Source organism: Mustelus asterias, chromosome 16, assembly GCF_964213995.1.
Source record: "Mustelus asterias chromosome 16, sMusAst1.hap1.1, whole genome shotgun sequence".
Lineage (NCBI taxonomy): Eukaryota > Metazoa > Chordata > Chondrichthyes > Carcharhiniformes > Triakidae > Mustelus > Mustelus asterias.
In genome coordinates this window covers 89,577,189-89,602,484 of record NC_135816.1, presented here as the reverse complement: position 1 = coordinate 89,602,484, position 25,296 = coordinate 89,577,189, and the positions used below count along the sequence as shown (strand labels likewise).

General features: G+C 42.4%; 1 long non-coding RNA gene and 1 other non-coding gene across 2 annotated transcripts in view; one reads left to right on the top strand and one right to left on the bottom strand.

Annotated features, from left to right (window-relative positions):
• The window catches only part of LOC144505282 (uncharacterized), a 445,368-nt gene that overhangs the window by 153,851 nt on the left and 266,221 nt on the right, over positions 1-25,296 (top strand). The gene's annotated exons all lie outside the window — the stretch shown is intronic.
• Positions 9,957-10,028, bottom strand: trnag-ucc (transfer RNA glycine (anticodon UCC)). The gene has a single exon. It is a non-coding gene; the product is annotated as a tRNA-Gly (tRNA).

Here is a 25,296-nt window from a genome sequence, read left to right as displayed (position 1 = left end):
ACTGAAATTCCCAGTGTAAAATGGACTGTACCGCGTCACGGCTTCCTCTCGCTTTCAAACCACTTACAACCCCAACGCTGTAGAGCCTATCAGGCTATGAGAAATAGTCTTTAGAGAGGAGCAGGATGAAATGCATAACAAAACACAAATGAGGTTTTCCATGGATTCCATGGCGATGTTCTGCCTCTCTTTCCGTGTAGATTTTGTGTATATCCTCGTTCTTTCATCGCACTCGGGTCGAAGTTTTTGGTTTATTTGTGCAAGTCACCGATTTCCTTCTGATTCTAATTCTAAGATTCTGAGCTCTGTCCTCTGTGTGAAATCTGATTCCAGCTCTCAGGATGGATTTCAACTCAAACCTTCACTTGTCTTATATCTGAACACAATCATTTCTGCCCAGTCACATTGAACCGGTTTTACCGCAGATTCGCCTGTCAATTATTAATGTTCCTTAATCTCCTTTGCCAGCGAAATTCAGACACATTGGAGAAAGTTTTCGTGGCCCTTTTCCTGTTACTGTGAGCAGTTGGTTATTATAGAGAGATTGGTGATACTGCATCCTACCTGTTAGTAATCTGAACACTTAGTTATATAAAGCTAAGGAATGCGATCGAAAGTCTGGGCAGTTAGTTATTATCTGAAGATTAGTAATATGGCCTCATACCTGCTGGTAAATTGAATAATTACATTTATAAAAAGACTATTGCCATTCCCTCTAGACTTTGGTGTTTTGTGCAGTTAGCTATGAAATAAAGATTAATAATACATTGCCTTTCCTCTCTGTGAGAAAGTTGCTTACAGTTTGAACCCGGTTTCCATCTAAAACATTCCTCAGGTTCGTTTCTTTCCGTTGTATATTCCAGTCACATTGACATTAACATCTCCATTAACAAGAACTATTGTCCAGTAATAACACCCATTATATTATCACAGCTAATTCACATCCATTCCTCACTGAGTGTAACTGACATTGCTGAATTCAAAATAATTAGATGTTTTAATGAAAGGAGACAAGGCTTACTGCTTTGTTGCTGTGACTCGGTCGTAAATCGTCCGTAGCCAGGCAACCAGCGGCGGATTTGTTTGGAAGAACCTGTGTGAATATGTTAACTGTTTCATGAACAGAGAGGAGTGTTCAGTCTGAACTGTTGGTTCTGCTATTGATCAGTTAAATCATTTTGGGACAGCAAAAAAAAATCCGTGTGTGATGAAATAATTTTTTTTTTAAATAAACAATTGTGCGGAGAACCCAAATCCCAACGTTATCTGGATTAACAATTTGGGTGCATGACTGGTGTAGACAAGGAATGGGCTCAGGACTGTTACATAAAAGCAAATAACTGCGGATGCTGGAGGTCTCAAGTTAAAACATAAAATGCTGGAAAAATTTAGCAGACAGGACATCATCTTGGAGAGAGAAACTGAATCAACTCCGACTCTGACTCAGAACTTGAGAAATGCTTATTATAACATGAACTGTCCTCAGTCCTGTGAGACTAGATACAGTCCTTGTGATATGGAAAAGATCAGAATGTGAGAAACAGTCTTTACAGAGGAACAGAAATGATAAAATGAAACACTAATAATGTTACCTTCATTCAACGGCGATTATTTCCCATATTTTTGTGTAGGGGTTTTAATATTTTCCCTTGGCAATTTTGTTGCAGTCAATCAAATCGATGTTATTGATTTGAACCCAGTACCATTTTGCTCTGAGTTCTTAGGAGTTAAGGTTAATGTGCAAGATAAGGAATCTTTAGGAGAATTAACCCTTTTTTTTCTTAAATCTGACATACATAGCTGGTAAATTTACTGGTTTACATATTAATGGAGAAGTTTTAAAATCTTTCAGATCTAAAGAAAGTAGAAATAAGGTCCCATAGTCATAGCATCATACAGCACAGAAGAGGCCCTTCCGCCCATCGAGTCTGCAGCAACAACAACTGCTAATCCCATTTTCCAGTATTTGTCCTATATCCTTGAATGTTAGGATGTTTCATGTGCTCATCCAAATGCTTTTTAAAGGTTGCAAGTTCTCCGGTTTCCACGAATTTCCCAGGCATCGCATTCCAGACTCCCACCACCTTCTGAGGGAAAAAATATTTTCTCAGATGCCGTCTTAATCTCTCGATCTTTACCCTAAAACTACGGCCCCTCGTGATTAACCCCTCAACCAAAGGGAACAGCTGTTTCCAATTCACCGTGCCCATACCCTCCATAATCGTATACACCTCAATCACTACCCCCCGCCCCCCCCATCCCCCGCCGCCTTCTCTGCTCTGATGAAAACAATCCAAGACTATCCCATCTCTCATTATAGCTCAAATGCTCCATCCCAGGCAACATCCTGGTAAATCTCATCTGTCCCCCATTTAGTGCAATCACATTCTTCCTATAGTGAGGTGACCAGAGTTGCAAAGAGTACTCCAGCTCTAACCAATGTTCTGTACATTACCTCCTTGTTCTTATACTCTATGCCACGACTGATAAAACAAAGTGCCCCGCATGCCATCTGAACTACACTATTCCCCTGCTATGCTGCCTTCAGGGGTCTGTGGATAAGTACGCCAAGATATGTCTGTTGCTCTGAGCTTCTTAGTATCCTGTAATTCACCAAGTGTTCCCTTGTCTTGTTACTTCTTCCAAGGTGGGACTAGCTAGAAGAATAAATGAGGGCAGTTGGAAACTCAATTCCGACTTTTTTTGAGATAATCAAACAAACTTAAAGGTTTTATATCTGAATGCACGAAACATTCGGAATGAAATTAATGATTGTATTAGTCGTGCAAATAGAGACAAATGTGTATGATTCGGTGGTGATGACTGTGATGTGTTTACAGGGAAACCACGTTTGAGAACTGAATGTTCAAGGGTACTCACTACTTGGATGGATATGCAGGAAGGAAAAGGAGGTGATATAGCATTGTTAGCTAAGATATCAGTGCTGCAGTGAGAAGTGATAAAGGAACTGGAGAACAAGATGTAGAATCATTCAGTGTAGAAAGAAAAAAATAGAAAGGGAAACAAGTCCTTGGTGGGTGTAGTCTATAGGTGTCCAAACAGTAGTTCCAAAGTGGAAGGCATAATAAACTTAGAAATACCGATGCTTGAAAGAAAGTTACAGCAATAATCATGGGTGATTTTAATCTGCACGTTGGCTGGAATAATCAAATTGCCATGGGTTGCCTCAAAGGGGAGAATTTGAATATATGATATGGTGTTTTTTGAGCATTAGTTGTGGACTTAGAGGAGGGGCTGAAGGGTGGATCAGTAAATTTGCTGATGACACCAAGATTGGTAGAGTAGTGGATGAGGTGGAGGGCTGTTGTAGGCTGCAAAGAGACATAGATAGGATGCAAAGCTGGGCTGAAAAATGGCAAAGGGAGTTTAACCCTGATAAATGTGAGGTGATTCATTTTGGTAGGACTAATTTAAATGTGGATTACAGGGTCAAAGGTAGGGTTCCGAACACTGTGGAGGAACAGAGAGATCTTGGGGTCTATATCCACAGATCTCTAAAGGTTGCCACTCAAGTCGATAGAGCTGTGAAGAAGGCCTATAGTGTGTTAGCTTTTGTTAACAGGGGGTTGGAGTTTAAGAGCCGTGGGGTTATGCTGCAACTGTACAGGACCTTGGTGAGACCACATTTGGAATATTGTGTGCAGTTCTGGTCACCTCACTATAAGAAGGATGTGGAAGTGCTGGAAAGAGTGCAGAGGAGATTTACCAGGATGCTGCCTGGTTTGGAGGGTCAGTCTTGTGAGGAAAGGTTGAGGGAGCTAGGGCTGTTCTCGCTGGAGCAGAGGAGGCTGAGGGGAGACTTAATAGAGGTTTATAAAATGATGAAGGGAATAGGTAGAGTGAACGTTCAAAGACTATTTCCTCGGGTAGATGGAGCTATTACAAGGGGGCATAACTATAGGGTTCATGGTGGGAGATATAGGAAGGATATCAGAGGTAGGTTCTTTCCGTGCAGAGTGGTTGGAGTGTGGAATGGACTGCCTGCAGTGATAGTGGAGTCAGACACTTTAGGAACATTTAAGCGGATATTGGATAGGCACATGGAGCACACCAGGATGAGGGGGAGTGGGATAGCTTGATCTTGGTTTCAGATAAAGCTCGGCACAACATCGTGGGCCGAAAGGCCTGTTCTGTGCTGTACTGTACTGTTCTAACCAGTCAGGGATCAGGCTATTTTAAATTTGGTATTATGTAATGAGATAGGGCTAATAAACCATCACATAGTTAAGGATGCTCTCGGAAAGATTGATCATAACATGCTGGAATTTCAAATTCAGCTTGAGGGCAAAGAAACCAGAGTCCCACACTAGCATTCTGGAGTTAAACAAAGGAGATTACATAGGCATGAGGACAGATTGGGCCCTAGTGGACTGGGCAGCAATATTACCAGGTAGGACAGTTGATAAACAGTGGCAAATATTTAAGGATATATTCATGTCCTCCCAACTGAAACATATTCCAAAGAGGAACAACAGTATTGGTGGGAGGGTTGGGGGAGACTGCCATGGCTAAGAGGGAAGAAAGACTTCTGTATTCTGAACAGGCTGTTACAAAATTGCTTTTGAATTTGACACTTGCATGCACTTTTTAATTGCTGTATGAAGTAACATTCTTGGCACCAGATGCTATTTAAACAAAAGGTATCAGTTATTATTCAGTATTTATCATGATTCTGTACTGATACGATCTAAATTATTTGGAAAGTTATGATCATTAAAAACCATTGCAATGAATGGTGAAGAAACTGTTCACACAAGTTTCAGTAATTTGGTCAGGGGTGGGCGGTAAAAGTGGGAGAAAGCTGCATGCATCAGTCTTTTTTGTTATTGAAATCTAAGATTTGCTAATGCTGACAATGGTTATTCTCCACACTATATAAACATGTGTCTCGGTGAGTGGTTGGGTGTAGTTGTTCACCATTATTAATGAAAGAATGTGGAGACCAGACAATAGTAAAATAGAGGTTAAAGGGGAAAAAAACTTACATCAGTGTAACTTTGGAATCTAGGTGCTTTTAATTTTATTTATTTTAGATTTTACTAAGTATACAAGCGTTTAGGTCGTTCAAACTCAACATCGGTAGATGCAGTTAATCCTGTACATTTTTCACAGATTTTTAAAAAATAGATGAGTCTTCATGTAAAGGTTACATAGCCAAGTCTGTAATCTGCAATCATATTGTAGTTTACAGAGGTTTTATGCTATTTTCAATCTTTCTGTCTCGTTATTTAGTAAGATTTTGCAAGCGTTTTTTAACATCGTGTTAGTAGGTGTCATGGAATGTGTGGTCCAAATTGTATCTTTGCTTCATTGTTGAGTTTAGATTAAGCTCTGTATTTCAGAAAGAGAAAAGGGAATCCAGTAACTGACGAATGCATCTGTCTGTTGTGTTAATTGTGCCACGTTGGTTCAAAACTAAGTACTTAATAGTTTATAAGTTTTGTAAGAATTTGAAAACAGATTTACTTTTGCATCAATGGATGACCTAACTTGAGAATGAATTGCTGTGCAGAGAAGCTAAATAATATTCTATGTTAGTATTTTAGAAACTTAATGGATAGACTACAGTGATCAGTCCATGCATTGCTTTTAATGAATGAGGAATATCCCTGCTGGGACTCTTGAGATGGTAGGAATGGGTTATGATATTTGAGAGTGTATTTTTTCAAGTTCCTTTTCTGGTTCTCAATATCCTTATGTTTTGGCTAGGAAATGAGATTGTAGACATGACCAACAACACGTTAGTTTTGTTTTAAATGGAAAGTGAAAAACTTGGATTTGTTTTCCTGATCCACACTCATCTTTTTACTGAGAGAAACAATAACATTCATTTCTATACCATCCATTAATTTAAAATTGTGTCTTGGACTGGTTTACAGGGCAATGGATAGTGAACAGTCTGGTATATGGTAGTGATGAACCTTTACGCAATATGGATGTATTTCCATGGCTAAGCAAGGAAGTTAAGGATACCTTCAAGACCGTATTGCCAAGACCAGTGGCACTGTGTAAGATTGAGAAGTTTTTAAGGATGGTGAGGGATCACTAAATGATAATAAATAGATAAATGGTAAATTAAGGAAAAAATCCAGAAAATATAAAATCTGACAGCAAAGGCTTCCATAATTATATAAAGAGGAAGAGAGCAACTAAAGTGATGCCTGCCCCTTGGAAGATGAGATTGGGGGTAAGTAGTGAGGAATGCTTAGACAGTAAATCCATATTTTGCACCTGCAATTTCTGTTACTATTGGAATGGTCCCATGTCTGCTGCTGTGAAATCTAAGATTATAGAAAGGGAGGAACTTAGAACTATCATCATTACTAGGGAAAAACTACTGAGCAAACTATTGGTCTTGAAGTGAGACACATCATGTCCGCTCCATCATTCAATTATGGTTGATAAATTTCTCAACCCCATTCTCCCGCCTTTACCCTGCAACTTTTGATTTCCTTATCAATCAATAACCTATCTATCTCTATCTTAAACACACTTAATGACTTGGCTTCCACTGCCTTCTGTGGCAACGAATTCTGTAGATTCACCACCATTTGGCTGAAGAAATTCCTCCTCATCTCGATTCAAAAGGATCGTCCCTTTATTCTGAGCCCTCGGATCTTAGTCTCGCCTACTAATGGAAAAATCTTCCCACGTCCACTCTATCCAGGCCTTTCAGTATTCTGTAAGTTTGAATGTTACATCTATAGGTTGCAAAGTTACGTTCAAGCCCTTACTTCGACCGAGACCTTGTAAACAGCAATAATGTTGGTATCTAAGAGAGGGAGGGTCTAGTCTGAGTCGCTGGACTGTCCAATTGTCAATGGTATGGTAGAGTATAACAGCAGAAAGAAACAGAATCAGCAGGAAGCGGAAGCTGACAGCAGCTTGTATCCACCCCGTCCGCTCGCTGCCTTTAGGTTTCTCTGTGCCGCTAACACTGGTTTCATTTCTGAGCCAGTTCTGATTCAGTCTCATTTCCCCGGATATGACTGATGCTGCAGCCACTGAAACGGCTCTGCAGGCCGCCACCCTGCAAATCAATGCTTTCGGGAAGGAACAGGTCGCCTCCCGGCCCAAGACAGCCGCTCCCAAGTTGAGGGAGCTGATCCTCAAGATGTTGCCGAGTTGCGGTGATGGAAAGAAAATGTCCCTGTCCGCCAGACAGAAAAATGTGGGTGACAGCGGCCTCGATGTGGAGAAGCTGCACTCACAGATTAAGTTAACTATCAAGAAGAAAGTGAAGAGATGTTGTCGCCGGGTGCAGACAAAGAGACTGGGCACCTCCGACTCCTTCCAAATCGCCAAGAAGGAACCGCGGCGAAAAAAGGTAAAGAAAACAGCAGCCAAGACGTTCCCAGGAAAGAACAAAACAACCAACAAGCTCACTACAAAGAAACCCACAGCCAAGAAACTCGCAGCCAGGAAACTCCGGGCCAAGAAACTCGGAACAAAGGTTCCAACAGCCAAGAAATCAATCGCAGCGACGGGACCAATGCGGGAAGTGACGGCAAAATCTCCAGCGCTTCAGAAAAAGCCTCCTGCGAAGGAGCTAAAAATCCCCAAGAAAGCCACAGGCGGAAAGGCGAAAGTGATCAGGAAGATAGGAAAATCGAAGGTCCAGTCCACACCCAAATCACCAAAGCCAAAGAAATCAGCGGCCAAAAGGAAGTCAAATATCAAGGACAACTTGTTAACACCTGAAACCAGCGGCTCTGCTCAGACCGCCCAGCTCTCTCAGAAAAAGAGCTGATCCCAGAATAAAGAGATCCCTGCCCCGCTGTCAGATTCAGGGCGTGAGTCTTCGTGAGACAGTAGAACTCTAGGAGAAGCCTCGTAGGGAAAAAAAAACACTCGAACTCCAACACATGAGATTCTCCAAAATCAACCGAAATATGGTGTAAACTGCTGAACTTTGAGGGAATGTATGGGGAGCTCCAAAAACGGCTGGGAACGAAATGAAAAGGGTTAACTTGTTGTAGAAGGGATTGTACCATGGCGGGAATATTACTGATTGTTAATTAATTACATTGGGAATTTATTTGAGAGATGTCGGTATTTGGAAATCCTTGAATATGATGCCCAGATCTGTGAGGATTTGTAGAGAGATGTGTTGTGTTTTATTGTCCATAAACGGCTTAAAATTGGTGGCTGGAGTCAGTTGGAGGTGGAACTGGGAGATCAGGAACCTCTCTCTCCTCTGTCTGCCACTCTCACGCTCTGCTCCCCCTTTTTGTGTTTAAACCCAGATTCTACACCGGAAATAAACTTTCTGAATTGGGAATGGGACGATTTTAATAGAGTAAGGCAGCATCGGGACAAAGTTGAGTAGGAACAGCTAGGGTAGGCAGTGGTGTAGTGGTATTGTGAGTAGACTAGCAATCCCGCAACTCAGATCATACTTCTGGGCACCCGGGTTCGAATCCCACCAGGGCAGGTGGTGAAATTTGAATGCAGTAGAATGGTGGAATTGAATGGTGACTGTAAAGGGGAAAATACAAGGAGAACACACTTTAAAATGGCTGCTTGGCACATAAAGAGTTAACTGGGAAAGAAGCCAAAAAGCAGACACCGGCTCCCACTTATCAGAAATCACTTTAAATCAAAACCTAACAGACAAGCCATTTCCAAATCACAGACAGTGACTCATAGCAAACAAACACCTCAGGAAGCCAAGCCAAGGGTTTTCCTTATCTTATCTTTTAAGGTAAGGAAAACCCGAAACAAAGAGGATAGATTAGCCTTGGGGAGAGCGGGAAAATATGAATGCGAGGAAACCAATTAACACCTGAATGAGCCGAAACTAACCATTGATAGATACAGACATGAGGAAATGTACCCATTCATAAGAACAATACTATGTTAAATGTCTATGTCTGTTTGTACCTGCTTAAACGATGTGATAATGTTCCAATCACCGGTTTACCCATTGTGTAAAGGGTATAAAAATGGACCGCTCCCGACATTCTGGTGAGAAAAGGTATTCTACGAACTTGTGCCTTATCTCCCGGAGCTCCGTTAAATAAATCGTATTTTCTGAATCTCGAAGTCTGACTACTAGTGGATTTTTCCCACAACAGTGACCATAAATCAATTGTTGTAAACATCCATTTGGTTCTATATTGCCCTTCTTTGCCTGATCTAGGCTTTCAGCAATGTGGTTGGCTCTCAAATGTCCTCTAAAAAAAAGAGCAGTTGGGGATGGGCAATAAATGCCAGCAACTATCCACATCCACAATGAATTTTAAAAAGCTAATTGTAGGAAGATCTGCCACTCTGCGTGCAATCGGTGTGGAGGAGGGGGGGGGGGGGATGCAGAGGGTTGTGTTCGTCTGGGAGAAAGGGGGACAGTTCTGATGTGGGGATGGGACGATGTCTGTGGGCGGCCATCGCTCCTGCCTTACCTAAAAAGAGATCAACAGCATCAGAACCATCCCATTTTCATAAAGGTAAAATACTGCGGATGCTGGAATCTGAAACAAAAACGGAAAATGCTGGAAAAACTCAGCCGGTCTGACAGCTTCTGTGGAGAGAGTATAGAGCCAACGTTTCGATCTGGTTGACCCTTCTCTCTCCACAGATACTATCAGACCTGTTGAGTTTCTTCAGCATTTTCTGCTTTTGTTTCCATCACACTTCGACAGCTCTTTCACTCTGGAGACGTCATATTGGACTCGAAACATTAACTGCGTTTCTCTCGCCACAGATGCTGTCTGATCTGCTGTGTTCTTCCAGCACTTCTTCAGTAATCCCATTCCAATTCAACACTACAGTTCAGACAAAATCGTAGCGATAGCAATATGGGGCACACTTGACTTACATTTTAAACGGGAGATAAAAGGAGCTAAAATCTATTTCAATTACATTTTGTAGGCAAGATGTTCGGTAACTGCTTCAGTTGGCCACATTCCAATTGTCTTATTTAAGAAACTAAAGGCTGCGATGGCTGGGAATCGAACCCAGGTCAACTGCTTGGAAAGCAGCCATGCTCAACATTACACCACCACCGCTACTTTAAGGCCCGCACTGGAGCATTTATCTCGATTTTGGTACGCCATCTTTTCCTGTTGGTTTCTGCTTTTTTAAAATCTGCGACAATAATCCTCTGAAACATAGAACGCAATAATGATTTAGCTTGTGTTGGACAGAAGAGATAGTTTGAAGTTCTTGAAGTCCGCGTCAGCTATTAGGTAGAGATAGATCATAACTGACATTGTAATAACAAGATTCAAGCCGAGGTATTTTATTTCTCCACTCAATGATCAAGAACACATGTCCCATTGCTTAACTCTTACTCAGAAAGATATCCGTACCTCTCCAGTCACTAAATAATAACACATTTTCCACTATGCATCACGTTTGCAAATCGAATACACTGTCGAGACAGAGTTCTAAAGCACGGTATTAAACCTTTTTGGTCGCAGATGCGGTATTGATCACGGTTCTGTGTGTCACACTTTGGGAGGAATAGGAAGTTATTAGAAAGGGTGCAGAAAAGATTGAACTGATTGGGTCGGTTGACGAGGAACTTTATTCATTAAGATAGATTGGAGAGGCTGGGGTTCTTCACCATGGAGAATCTTGCTATGATGTGGGAATTCAATTCGCCGACAGTGGGAAGTATTGTTCATAGTTGAAGAGAACGCCCACAACAGGAAATGGAGTTCAGAATTGGGAAGTGCTTGACGTGTAGGAGACAGTCAGTGACAGGCAGAGTCGGGAACAACGGTTTTCATTCACAGATCCCGGTATATGAGAGTCCCTGAGAGAAAGGGCCCTTCACCCCAACAACAAGGCAACATTTCCGTGTGTGTCACAGAAACACAGAAACTGGCTTTCACCCAAACTGGGTTGAAAAAATCGGACCTCTCAGGGACAAAAGTGGGGACTTATGCTTGGAGCCCAAAGAGGTAGGGGAGATCCTAAATGAATACTTTGCGTCGGTATTCACTAAGGAGAGGGATGTGTTGACTGGGAGTGTCTCGGAGGGGAGTGTTGAACCGTTGGAGAAAATCTCCATTACAAAGGAGGAAGTGTTAGGTTTGTTAGAGAATATAAAGACTGACAAATCCCCAGGGCCTGATGGAATCTATCCAAGGCTGCTCAGGGAGACGAGAGGTGAAATCGTTGGGCCTCTGACGCAAATCTTTGTCTCGTCACTGGACACAGGTGAGGTCCCAGAGGATTGGAGGATAGCCAATGTGGTCCCGTTATTTAAGAAGGGTAGGAAGGATAACCCGGGTAATTATAGGCCGGTGAGCTTGACGTCCGTGGTGGGGAAGTTGTTGGAGAAGATTCTTAAAGATAGGATGTATGCGCATTTAGAAAGGAATAAACTCATTAACGATAGTCAACATGGTTTTGTGAGAGGGAGGTCATGCCTCACGAACCTGGTGGTGTTTTTTGAAGAAGTGACCAAAATGGTTGACGAAGGAAGGGCCGTGGATGTTGTCTATATGGACTTTAGTAAAGCATTTGACAAAGTCCCTCATGGTAGGCTAGTGAAAAAGGTTGGATCCCATGGGATAAAGGGGGAGGTGGCTAGATGGGTGGAGAACTGGCTTGGTCATAGAAGACAGAGGGTGGTAGTGGAAGGGTCTTTTTCCGGCTGGAGGCCTGTGACTAGTGGTGTACCGCAGGGCTCTGTATTGGGACCTCTGCTGTTTGTGATTTATATAAATGATCTGGAAGAAGGAGTAACTGGGGTGATCAGTAAGTTTGCGGACGACACAAAACTGGCAGGACTTGCAGATAGTGAGGAACATTGTCAGAGGCTACAGAAGGATATAGATAGGCTGGAAGTTTGGGCAAGAAAATGGCAGATGGAGTTCAATCCTGATAAATGCGAAGTGATGCATTTTGGTGGGAATAATGTAGGGAGGAGCTACACGATAAATGGAAGAACCATAAAGGGTGTAGAGACGCAGAGGGACCTGGGTGTGCAAGTCCACAGATCTTTGAAGGTGACGTCACAGGTGGAGAAGGTGGTGAAGAAGGCATATGGCATGCTTGCCTTTATAGGACGGGGCATAGAGTATAAAAGTTGGGGTCTGATGTTGCAGATGTATAGAACATTGGTTCGGCCGCATTTGGAATACTGCGTCCAGTTCTGGTCGCCACACTACCAGAAGGACGTGGAGGCTTTGGAGAGAGTACAGAGGAGGTTTACCAGGATGTTGCCTGGTATGGAGGGGCTTGGTTATGAGGAGAGATTGGGGAAACTGGGGTTGTTCTCCTTGGAAAGACGGAGGATGAGGGGAGACTTAATAGAGGTGTATAAAATTATGAAAGGCATAGATAGGGTGAACGGTGGGAAGCTTTTCCCCGGGTCGGTGGTGACGTTCACGAGGGGTCATAGGTTCAAGGTGAAGGGGGGGAGGTTTAACACAGATATCAGAAGGACATATTTCACACAGAGGGTCGTGGGGGCCTGGAATGTGTTGCCGGGCAAGGTGGTGGAGGCGGACACACTGGGAACGTTTGAGACTTATCTAGACAGCTATATGAACGGAGTGGGAATGGAGGGATACAAAAGAGTGGTCTAGTTTGGACCAGGGAGCGGCGCGGGCTAATTGTTCCTGGTTTCTCGTTTCAAGGCTTCATTCTATGATCATCTTGCTGGTGCCAGTACAGAGTGAGACTGCGGATAGTTGGGAACCTGTCTCGGGGGCAGGGAATTCATATGGTGTTCGTGGAAGTGGAAATGACTAGGGTTGGGAAGCATTTTCCGATCGGGGCCATTGTGATCTCCTGGACTCGTTTCGATCGCCTCAGGGGGTCGGAGAGGAATTTCCCAGATTTTTTTTCCCCATATTGGCCCTGGGGTTTTTCACTCTGGGTTTTCGCCTCAGCCTGGAGATCACATGGTCTGGAATGGGGGGGTGGGGGGTAAGTTAATAGGTTGTAATGAACAAAGCATCGTAACTGTGAGGGACAGCTCGGTGGATAGGATATTGGTATGTAGATAGGCTGGAAAATTGGGCGAGGATCCTGGATTCAGGATTCAATCCTGGACCGGGGAGCGGCGCGGGCTTGGAGGGCCGAAGGGCCTGTTCCTGTGCTGTATTGTTCTTTGTTCTTTGTTCTTTGTTTGAATGGAAATGTCTGTAAAATTAGTGAGTTGGCAGCTGAAATCCAGGATAGTTTGCGGAAACAAGATACGTTAGAACCGGCCATATTCGATTGAGTGATAACAACTGAGCCAGAATTCATTAATTAATCCGACAGGAAACGTGCACCTTATAAAAGTGACCTGAACATGGCAAATTAACTCACATTATATTCTCTGTCACAATTTCGTTGTTTTCCTATTTTTCTCCTCTTACTTTCTTCCATTTGCTTCTGAGCGGCAGCTATTCAGGATCCTGCCACTCATTCCCTCATATTTTGCTTCTTTACTAATCCCATTACCGTTCCATCTGGCCATGCACCATTTTTGTCACTTTTCTCATTGAATCTCTCCTGCCCTCCATCCAATCAGAGTTTCCCTTTTGTTCTTCCGTCCATCTCCACCTGAGAGACGAGGAAAAATGCATACCGCTCCTACTTACACACAGTACGTACATTATCACTCAGAGACATAGAGATACAAACAGTTCATCAGTTCCATAGACGCAGACAGCATAAGTATTCAGTCTCACAGTCGAAGTCAAATATATTTTAATTTATGCAATCAATATGTTAATATAACATTCAAACGGAAGAGAAGAGAAACAAAGTCGTTGCCATTTTACCGCAACTCAGTCCCGCTGGCAGGTTTATACAGAAATCCCAGCCCCCAAAGCATATCGACTATAAGCTTGAAACAGACTATGATAATGTGACAACAATAACAGGAATCTCCGCCTCAATTCTAAGGGAAACACTCTATTAGGCAGAAATCAAGTGTGGAGTTGTTGGCTGAAGGGGTTATAGCGGGTGTGAACCTTTGTAATATGTTAGGTTTGATGTGGAGATGCCAGCGTTGGACTGGGGTGAACACAGTAAGAATTTTAACAACACCAGGTTAAAGTCCAACAGGTTTATTTGGTAGCAAATAAGCTAATGGTATTTGCTACCAAATAAACCTGTTGGACTTTAACCTGGTGTTGTTAAAACTCTTAATATGTTAGGTTTGACAGTTTTGGCAGCATGAGCTAAGCACACAAAATTAATTGTAAGCTATCAGGAAAAAGAATTTGTGGTAATTCCATGGTCATTCGAGAAAATAATAAAAGAAATAGGAGCATTTTTTTAAAAATTCGGCACTTGGAATCGCTGCACCATCCAGCAAAATCACAACTGACCTGATCTTAACCTCAACTCCATTTGCCTGCACCCGTCCAAGCCAGCATAAACCTTGACTCCATGTACATCAAAACTCTACCCAACTCAGCCCTGAATATATTCAATCAGCAAGCCGTCGGTGCTCAGTGAGGAAGAGAATTCCAGAAATTATTTGCCCACAAAGAGAAGACATTCCTCTTTATCTCCATCTAAATGGGAGAGCCCTTGTTATGAAAAAGTTGGCGCCAGTTCTGCTTTTCTCCAACGTGGGGATACATGCTCTGAACCCCGTCAAACATATGCAGTTCAAAGGTACAAATACTGGAAAAACCAAGCAGGTTAGTCAGCATCAGTGGAGAAGTGTTAGGGAGAAGATCAAAAACTCCAAGATATATTATGAAGCCTGACTAGACCCCAACTATATTTTTTCTTTTGGCATTAGTATGAAGATAAGGTGTTTAACTCCATGCATTAATCTATTCACCGACTAGAAGTTTTTATCAAAACAAACTTTATTTGACAATACTGCTTAACTATAGCAAAATGCATTAGCTTACATTTTATCAGACACAATACCTCATCATGACAAGACTCCAATCTTAACTGCTATTCGCCCTCCATCAGTTGCAAATTTATGCAACATTCTTTATATGCTTACTCCTCTCCAGAATAATTTGACAAAAAAAAACAACACATGCTTACATGGGCTGCCAGTCTTCAAGCCCTTAAATCCCCTCTGGAGAGAGAATTATTTTATGTCAGGTCTCAAACAGCCAACTCCAAAGAAAGAGACAGGAACACTTCTCGCTTCTTGCTGACCCAAGCAGAATGTGTCTGCATGCCTCTGTGAGCTTAACTATTCCCCTTAGCACATGATACTTTCTCTTGTCAAATTAATCCCTACTGTGAACCCCTGGGGGAAAATCGAAAATAAACAAAATGGCATTAGATCAGATTTAAACCAACCACGCCCCCCCCCCTCACCCCGCCCTCGTGCATCTCCTTTAAATCTGGCTCCTCACTCCTTAAACTTATGCCCACTAGTAATTGATTCTTCCACCCTGGGAAAAGCTTCTGACTATCCCCCTCAAATTCTTGTAGACTTCTATCAGGTCGCCACTCAACCTCTGTCGTTCTAGTGAGAACAAACCAAGTTTCTCCAACCTTTCCTCATAGCTAATACCCTCCATACCAGGCAACATGCCGGTAAATCTTTTCTGTACCCTCTCCAAAGCCTCCACATCCTTCTGGTAGTGTGGCGACCAGAATTGAACACTATATTCCAAGTGCGGCCTAACTAAATGTCTATAAAGCTGCAACATGACTTGCTAATTTTTAAACTCAAAGCTCTGGCTCATGAAGGCAAGCCTGCCGTATGCCTTCTTGATCACGTTCTCCACCTGCGTTGCCACTTTCAATGACCTGTGTACCTGTACACCCAGATCCCTCTGCCTATCAATACTCTGAAGAGTTCTGCCATTTACTGTATATTTCCTATCTGTGATGTGGAGTTGCTGGCTTTGGACTGGGGCAGGCACAGTAAGTAGTCTCACAACACCAGGATAAAGTCCAACAGGTTTATTTGGTTGCACGAGCTTTCGGAGCGTTATTTGACTTTAACCTGGTGTTGTGAGACTACTTACTTTCCTATCTGTATTAGACCTTCCAAAATGCATTATCTCACTTTTGTCTGGATTAAACTCCATCTGCCATCTCTCCGCCCAACTCTCCAACTGAACTATATCCTCTGATGGTCCTCATCGCTATCCGCAAATCCACCAACCTTTGTGTCATCCGCAAACTTATTAATCAAACTAGTTATATTTTCCTCCACATCATTTATATATATTACAAACAGCAATGGTCCCACCACTGACCCCTGGGGATGCCACTTGTGACAGCCCTTCATTCAGAAATGCACCCTTCCACTGCTATCCTCTGTCTTCTATGACCGAGCCAGTTTTGTATTCACCTTGCTAGCTCAGCTCTGATCCCATGCGACTTCACCTTTTGCACCAGTCTGCCATGAGGGACCTTGTGAAAGGCCTTACTGAAGTCCATGTAGACAACATTCACTACCCGGCCCTCATCAACTATCTTCGTCACTTCCTCGAAAAACTCAATCAAGTTAGTGAGACACAACCTCCCCTTCACAAAACCATGTTGCCTCTCACTAATATGTCCACTAATTTCCAAGTGGGAGTAAATCCTGTCTCGAAGAATCCTCTCCAATGATTTCCCTACCACTGATGTGAGGCTCACCAGCCTGTAATTATCTGGATTATTCTTGCTATTCTTCTTAAACAAAGGGACAACATTGGCTATTTTCCAATCCTCTGGGACCTCCCCTGTAGCTAATGAGGATACAAAGATTTCTCTCAAGGCCCCAACAATTTCCTCCCTTGCCTCTCTCAGTATTCTGGGGTATATCCCATCAGGCCCTGGGGACTTGTCTACCTTAATGTTTCTCAGGAACCCCAATATCTCCTCCTTTTTGATCTCAACATGACTCAAACTATCTACACACCCTTTCCCAGACTCATCATCCACCAAGTCCTTCTCTTTGGTGAATACCTTGCTCATTTCCTCTGGCTCCATGCATAGATTCCCTCCCCTGTCCTTGAGTGGGCCAACCCTCTCCCTGGCTCCCCCCTTGCTCTTTATGTATGTTTAAAAAGCCTTGGGGTTTTCCTTAATCCTGCTGGCCAATGCTTTTTCGTGACCCCTTTTGGCCCTCCTTACTTCTTTCACTAAATTCTACCAGCCAATTAGTGAGATGAAATTGATCTAACAAAACTTAAGGAAATAAGAGTCAAACTTGTGGGGGCACGGGGGCCATAATTTTCATCTCACCTTTAGATTGGGGATTGGGGCCGGAGGACATTAAAATCACTAATGTGATCCAGCTGTTGACAAAACGATATACAGATATGTCCAGCAACTATGGGCCCTTTAGTTAAACCTCAGTGGTGGAAAAGTTTTCAGAATCAATAAATCGGGACAACATCTAGAACCATTAAATCCCTTACAGAGCAAATGGACTTCATTTGGCCCATTGAGTCTGCATTGACTCTCGGAAAGAGCATCTTATCCTGTTCCTAGCCCAGCCTTCATTTTTCCCAATCCAATATGTATTTAAGTTTTACTTTAATTTGGTCACAACGCCCCTTTTTTCCATGAAATGTGTCAGTACCTTGGAACATTGAGAAATATGTTCTTACTCTTGATGCCATAGTAACCATTTCATGTGCTGCTTTTGTCATGTAGCAGCACAAGTTCCATTTTTATGTGCAACTGCATCATGCACTCTCATGTGTTAGTTTATTCTCAAGTTACAAACTACATCTGCATTCTCACATCAGTGTTCCAATTCCTTATTTAATCCTTTGCTGGAATCTCAAATCACCACACCACCTCTACCCATGTCCCTATTTTTTTTAACCAGACTTTCTATTCAGGCAGTTTATTTTTGTCGTGCGTGATAGCATCTCTGCCCTCTCCCACAAATCCTTGTTTGTATTAGTGGAAGGCGTATCAGGTCTATAGGAATTATGCCGTGTATTTCAGCAATCAATTCTCAATTTCACCTCCTGTATTCCACTGTCTGTATAATGGTGTACATGTCAGTAATTCTTCCAGAATCCTTTCAATAAATCAAAAGTCAAAGGTGATCTCCGTCTCAAGATCTTTGCTTATTTCGCTCTGTACAGTCTCAATATCTCATGTGGTGATCAGATAATCAAATTTAGTTTTTATTATAAAGTTCATAGGCAAAGACAAGAGAAAGCTGTCACCCCATTCATCTCATCCATACCTCCCTTTCATTGGAATATTCACCAATATCCAAATTGATACATTCCTTTAAATTACACTTTCAGGAGTTGTGGAGAAACCTTACAGTCAAATAAAACGTAAAATATTCTCATAACTTTAAAATAGAAACCAAACATTTCTATTTGATTCCAAGCATCAGTTCATTGTGCCTGTTTGATCTTTCCCATAAGCGTCAAGTAAATTCCATTTTAAATGTTTGCAAATGCAACTCATGTCCAGTTATTTATCGATTCTAATTTCAAAAGCAGGCTTAATGGTTTCGTGAAACATAAAACCTTTTGTTCTATGGTCTCAAAAATTCAGGTTTCACTCAGAGCTGGAAACCAGCATCACCTGTTTAAAGCAGCGCAAACTGTCCATTCTGGATTTGGCTCAAAGCGCAATGAGTTGATGTGTTCAATCAAAGTCACACTAAAAAACACAAAAACTGTGTGTAGATTGTTAAAGAATCAATACTTTTCTGAAGAACCTAAAACTTAGCATGCAACGGTGTCACTTAAGTTGTTAAAACCTCTTGTTGTGAATTTGTCAACTTTGCCCCAATTTCATTGCTTTTGCCTAACCTTTTTTTCTCCTTTAAACTAATTTTCAATTTCAAATATTTATTAATTAATAAAACTTGAAAGAAATACTTCCCGAAATGTGTTCGTAGAATCCCTACAGTGCACAAGGAGGTCATTCAGCCCATCGAGTCTGCACCGACCACAATCCCACCCAGGCCCCATTCCCGTAACCCCACATATTTACCTGTTAATCCTCCTGACAATAATGTCAATTTAGCATGACCAATCCACCTTTCCCGCACATCTCTTCCTCCCGCACACTCCAAGGATATGCAGGAGGAAAACCACACAGACACGTGGAGAATGTGCCAACTCCACACAGACTGCAACCTGAGGCCGGAAGTGAACCTGGGTCCCTGGCGCTGTGAGGCAGCAGTGCTAACCACTGTGCCACCGTGCCACCCTAATAAGCAAAAAATATTTTTAACTCAAATGTTGTGGAAATTTTAAATTCGATTGCTGCCAAACTACAGGCTTATCTTCATGTTTAGGGACAAAACCAGCCTTTAGATTTCTACCTTTCGGCAGCTTAATTTCAAACTCAAACATAATTCTTTCAAATTCTAGCAGAGTTCAATTTTAGACAGAAACTCACAGCGTTCAACTTAAATGTAGTTTAGCTCCCTTTACAAACTAATTGTTTGAACAATTGATGCTTGTGAACAATGACTTGTGACTTGTGAACAATGACTTGAATCGAATGTACAATATTCCTCCAACTGGGCAACCAAACTTGGAGTAACCATTATGGATCATGACAATGCAGAAGACATGTGTAACATCAGTCACTGGCATTCCCTTGTCACACAGGAAAGGGGCCGGATTAATTTCAAATTTCTTGGTTTTGGAGAAACTACATCTGCTCGCTGATGATTGATTTATGCCACAAGTTGTTTGACTTCAACTAACCACAGGGAGTGTCAGGAAGGCGACACTTTGTGGCTGAATTAACTTCCTCAAAGTCACCATTGCATCTTCCAACTCCTCACTCGTCTGCAATTTTCCCACTGTGAATGAATATCTTATTCCAGGTTTTGGTATAACAGAGTAGTTTTTTTTTCTTCGCATCGTGTACCCTACCATGTGCCCTCTGTTGCCAATGTATTTGATTGTTCAGGACAGACCATTCAGTTCCATTCTGTAGCTTATCTACCAGTTCCCTCCACTCTTCGCATTTTCTTACTTAAGGGACACAAGTGTGCACTGTAGGCTACCTTATCCCGGACTCTTCCCAACTCACTCTATCCTTTCTGAACCTCTTTAGAAACGTATCATGGATACACTTGCAATCCTCATCATATTCTTCTTCAGCTCCAAGGTTATTGCTTGCTCCAAACGTTATTGTCTCCTCTGTCAAACTACCTACCAGTCGCATTCTAGCATGTGCCAAATCTATTGTTGTTGCTGTTGCTACTCTACAATCTGACGTGATGTTCTGCTGTGAAGCTCATATTCGAGGCCTCCGCTCCCCAATCAAATTTCACTCTACTCTCTCCCTCTTTTCTTGCCTGGATTCTATCACTGTCCATCTCTGCATTTTTTGTTTTCTAACGTGCCTGGTTCTAATTAACTGGTTTACATACACTTTCTCTTCAGGGATCTGTGTGCCTTTGGCTGGTAACTTTCCCAATTCTAACCCACCAGCACGCTCAGCATTCTCAACCTATCTAGTGGCGTGGCCACCCTGCATGACTCTGCCTCCTCAACTTCATCTCCTGCCCTGGGTTCTCCTTTCAGATTGTTTTGTTCCTCGACTCGGCTGTCCTCAGACAGGGTTGCTGGACTAACAAGATGGTAAATAAAATATATTCAACCCATTTGGAGAGCCTCTCCTACGATCCAATGCAACTAACCTGCCTCTTCATCAAATTGTTGTGGTGGACTTCTTCCAACTAACAACAGAGACCCAGGAACAGGTTACACGAGTGTATTCATGACACAAGAATGGAGGGAACTACCACAGAACAACACCTGGAGAAACATCCTCCTCTAATACAGCTCGCGCAGCTCAAGTTTTAGTTTATTTACTAGTATCACAAGTAACTTGTACATTCTCCCCGTGTCTGTGTAGGTTTCCTCGGGTGCTCCAGTTTCTTCCCACAGTCTGAAAGACTGGTTAGGTGCATTGGCCATGCTAAATTCTCCCACAGTGTACCAGGACAGGTGCCAGAGTGTGGCGACTAAGGGTTTTTCACAGTAACTTCACTGCAGTGTTAATGTAAGCCTACTTGTGACACTAAAACAACTAATAACATGTGATTTAAAGTTACATGTTATTCACAATTCTATTACATAGATTTACGAATGGAAACACAGAATAATGCGTCTGCTGAAAATCTGATTTACTACCTGTTCAATAGGCATACGCTTTATCAGATTAAAATGCATAGTTTCAAGTGTTCGACTGAATCCCTATTTATAACTTACATACAAGATGGATATCTATTTGTGTATTACAATATTACATGAACAGTTGCAAACACCATCCTTTAAAGATAAATACAAATTAAATAATCAATCATGTACACAAATAATACCAGGGGCCTGGGTGCAGAATGAACCCCAAACTCACACACAATAGCAGACACTGACAAGCTCACACTGCAACCCCAGTTACAGGCTGGGGAGAATCTCTCAGATACAGAATGAATCTCACAGTAACCAAAATATCAGAGATGGACAAAAACAGAGTGAATGCCGCATCACGTGCACTGATAGTAGAACAGGCGGAGATATATTGAAGTATTTTAGCTCACACACAGTACCAGACATGAACAATACAGAAGGAAATCCATATTGACTTTATAGTGTCAGGATGACAAATGTAGTCACTTATACACGGTACACTCTCGAATAATCTCATTCAACAACTATTGAATGAGTAATGACCGAAGTAGTCTGCTTTTTTCTGCAAGAAAACCGATCAAATATGAGATATGGATACGTTCCAAAACAGAGAAGAGTTAAAATAATATTATAATTGGTAATTGATTGAATAAAGTCTGCCTAGAGCTTGTCTCCATCCCTATCATTATTCCGAAATTTCAACTGCCCAACATAATATGAAAAATTGCTTTGTGAAGTACCTTTCTTTCATCTGTAATCTTAATTGTTCCAGAGTCTGAGGACATCTATTGGCCAGTGAGATCTGTAACAGAGAGAAGCAAATACATTTGGCCCTTCGAGCCTCGTAAATAGTGAGGAGGAAAATCTGAGATTGCAAGATGATAGTGACGGCTGGTCAATTGTGCAGAAAATGACAAATGGAATTTAACCCTGAAAAGTATGAGGTGATGCATTTTGGCAGGACTAACAAGGCTAGGGAATACACAATGAACGGCTGGATGTTAGGATGTAGAGGACCAGAGGGACCCGGGGTGCATGCCAAAGATCAGTGAAGGTGGCAGGCCAGATAGATGAGGCAGTTAAGAAGGCATATGGGATACTTGTGTAACCCCCTGCTGACCACTATTTAAATATTCAATCAACAGGATCCCGAATTCCTAGCGGTTGATGTTGATTTGGCTAATTCCCTGTTTACCCATAAATGTCAGCACTGTAATCGGAATATCAAAAATAAATTTAATAACAAATATAATTAACAGACATAAAACAGTGAGCTCTGATCTATAACCTTGGGGCCCATCCATTGGTGCACACATGGGGAAACTCGTCCTCAGTAACACACTTGTAGATACTGTTCCAGTTGGATTGTACAGTCCCCACCAGTTACTCATGACACACACACACAGTCCAGAAGAGACACACGTGTGGAAGATGATGCTGTAGGAGACAGAGGTGCCTCGAGCTATCCGTGCAGCAACGCAGGTCCAGTGCGCAGAAGGCTGTCCTCCTCAGCAGTAATGAAAAGAACAGGCAGGGGAACGCCTGGCTGCCTCTCACTCCAAACCGAATTCTCACTGCCTGGGAAAAGCTCCTCTTCAAAACGTGGCTATCTCTCTCTATGCACACTCTCTGCCTTCCTCCACAGCTGCTTCACTTCCTGGCGCCTTTTTTTTCCTTCCCACCCCCAGAACAATCCGATTGGCCCAGGCCACATCACTCAACAAACAGCATCCTGTTCAGCAAACAGGACACTGAAACCCATAAGGGACAAAGAACACTTGTAAATGTCTTCCCCACAAATCCCCATTTTTTTCAGTCCCTTACACTTGCCTTTATTGAAGAAGGCACAGAATAGAAGAACAGGGAGAATACGATGGAGCTGTATAAAATGCTCATTAGGCCACAGCTGGAGTTCTGTTTGCAGTTCTGGCCACCACATTATAGGAAGGATGTGATTGCGCTAGAAAGGGTGCATTGGAGATTCGCATAGAAACTAGAAGCAGGAGTAGGGTATTTGGCCCTTCAAGCCTGCTCCACCATTCATTTTGATCACAGCTGATCATCAAATTCAATATCCTGATTCCGCCCTTACCCCCATATCCTTTGAATCCTTTAGCCCTAAGAGCTCTATCTAATTTCTTGTTGAATTCAGACAATATTTTGGCCTCAACTACTTTCAGTCGTCGTGAATTCCACACATTCACCACCCTCTGGGTGAAGACATTTCTCCTCACTTCAGTTCTAAACAGTTTATGCCTCATCATCAAACTATGACCCGTAAATCTGTACTCCCCCATCATTGGGAACATTCTGAATCTACCCTCTCTAATCTATTAGAATTTTATAAGTTTCTATGAGATTCCCTCTCACTCTTTTAAACTCCAGTGAATATAATCCGAAACAATTTAATCTCTCCTCATATAAGAGACCTGCCATCCCAAGAATCAGCCTCATAAACCTTCACAGTACTCCCTCTATACCAAGGACATCCTTCCTCAGAAAACGACACCAAAACTGCACGCAATACTCCAGGTGTGGCCTCAGCAATGCCCTATTCAATTACAGCACAACTATCCCTATCTCGATACAGAAATTATCTCACTATGAAGAAAAACATACCATTTGACTTCTTTACTGCCTGCTGAACATGAGCACTTACTTTCAGCGAATGATGCACAAGGACACCAAGATCTCACTGAGTATATACCTGTCTCAATTTACACCCAGTTAAGTAATAATCTGTCTCCCTATTATTGCTACCTCACATTTATCCACATTATATTGCATCTGCCATGCAGATGCCCATCTACTCAGTCTGTCCAAATCACATTGAAGCATCCCTGCATCCTTCTCACAACTCACCCTCCCACCCAACTTTGTATCATCTGCAAATATGGAGATAATATGCTTATTTCCCTCTACTAAACCATAATATACAATGTGAGCAGTTAGATCTGAGTCCAGATCCATGTGGACCGCACTAGTCAATGTCTGCCAATCAGAAAAAGATGTGGAGATGCCGGCGTTGGACTGGGATGAACACAGTAAGAAGTCTCACAACACCAGGTTAAAGTCCAACACGTTTATTTGGTAGCAAATACCATAAGCTTTCGGAGCGCTGCTCCTTCGTCAGATGGAGTGGAAATGTGCTCTCAAACAGTGCACAGAGACACAACATCAAGTTACAGAATACCGATTAGAATGTGAGAGTAGGTACACGGTACCTACTCTTGCAACTCGGGCAACATTGTCTACCTGATACGCTGCAGGAAAGGATGTCCCGAGGCATGGTACATTGGGGAAACCATGCAGACGCTACGATGAATGAACACCGCTCGACAATCACCAGGCAAGACTGTTCTCTTCCTGTGGGGGAGCACTTCAGCAGTCATGGGCATTCAGCCTTGGATCTTCAGGTAAGCGTTCTCCAAGGCGGCCTTCACGACACACGACAGCGCAGAGTCGCTGAACAGAAACTGATGGCCAAGTTCTACACACATGAGGACGGCCTAAACCGGGATGTTGGATTTATGTCACATTATCAGTAACCCCCACAGCTTGCCTCCTGGGCTTGCAGAATCTCACTAGCTGTTCTGTCTGGAGACAATACACATCTCTTTAACCTATGTTTAATGCTCCCTCCACCCACATTGTCTGTACCTTTAAGACCTGACTGGCTTTAGGGATTCGCATTCTAATCAGTATTCTGCAACTTGATTTAGTTCTGTGCCCTGTTTGAGAGCACATTTCCACTCCATCTGACGAAGGAGCAACGCTCCGAAAGCTTATGGTATTTGCTACCAAATAAACCTGTTGGACTTTAACCTGGTGTTGTGAGACTTCTTACTGTGAACAGAAAAATACCCATTTTTACCTAATCTTTGCTTTCTATCTGCTAAATAGCTTTCTATCCATCTCAAGACATTACCTGCATCCCATGTGCTTTAACTTTATATAGTAGTTTGTCATGTTGGCCTTTGTTGAATATCTTCTGAAAGTATCCTCGGTCAGCTCTACCAGTTGCATCCTCAAAGCATTGCAATAAATTTGTCAAGCATGATTTCCCCTATGTAACTTCATGCTGACTTTGTCTGATTATAACACTGCGTTCCAAATGCTGAGTTATTATCAAATCCTTGACATTTGACTCCAGCTCCCCTCCAATCTGCTCGAACCAGTCCAGAGTCCAAAGAATTTTGGAAAATAACCAATAATGGCTCTACGATTTCCAGGCCCACATCCTGAAGTACTTTGGGATGAAGATTATAAG